The following is a 734-nucleotide window of genomic DNA, read 5'->3' as shown; positions in this document are numbered from 1 at the left end:
CCCCCATTCACATCTCCAGACTGTTATCATGAAAACCATCTCGTATACTCAACGTTTGGGTCCACTATTCACTATTACCCATTATCACTTAATGATTGGTCGTACAACACCTCTACATTAATCATCAATCTTATTTCTAACTTTTTAAGTCATCCATTACATTTTAGAGAATACATATTCTGTATAAAATAGCTACCATTCAAATTATAATCCTTAGCCAAGTGATCACAGTCAATCTTTGATAAATAAATCCGAATTTTTTATATCAAACAAAACCATACTATCATTAACCTCACATTGTGTTTTTTTTTTTGTGTTTATCTATCAGTTAACATCTTTTACATCTATTTTCACTTCCCTTTCTTATATACAACTGGTGTCCCCTTTCGCATTACATCACAGACATTTGCCCTCACTATCCGGTAGTTATCACACTGGTCATTCTTGGAACTCCTCCCCAACACCAAGCTTACATATACATAATATAGATATCGATTTTTTTCTTCTCCAACTCAGACGTTTTTCACAATCACATATACATTTATAAAAAAGCGGGGGGCTTTGCCATCTTCCTAAAATTACAATAAAAAGTCCAACAATTATTTTTTTTCTCTCCTTAAATTTACAACAAAAAAGCAATTCAATGAATACTGACAAGACATTAATCATAATCTTCCGTTTTCAAGATCACAATGTCACCCTTACAAGGACTCTTTTTTTTTTACATTTTTTTG

Source organism: Penaeus monodon, chromosome 33, assembly GCF_015228065.2.
Source record: "Penaeus monodon isolate SGIC_2016 chromosome 33, NSTDA_Pmon_1, whole genome shotgun sequence".
In the NCBI taxonomy this organism is placed as follows: domain Eukaryota; kingdom Metazoa; phylum Arthropoda; class Malacostraca; order Decapoda; family Penaeidae; genus Penaeus; species Penaeus monodon.
Note: the sequence above shows the minus strand (reverse complement) of the source record.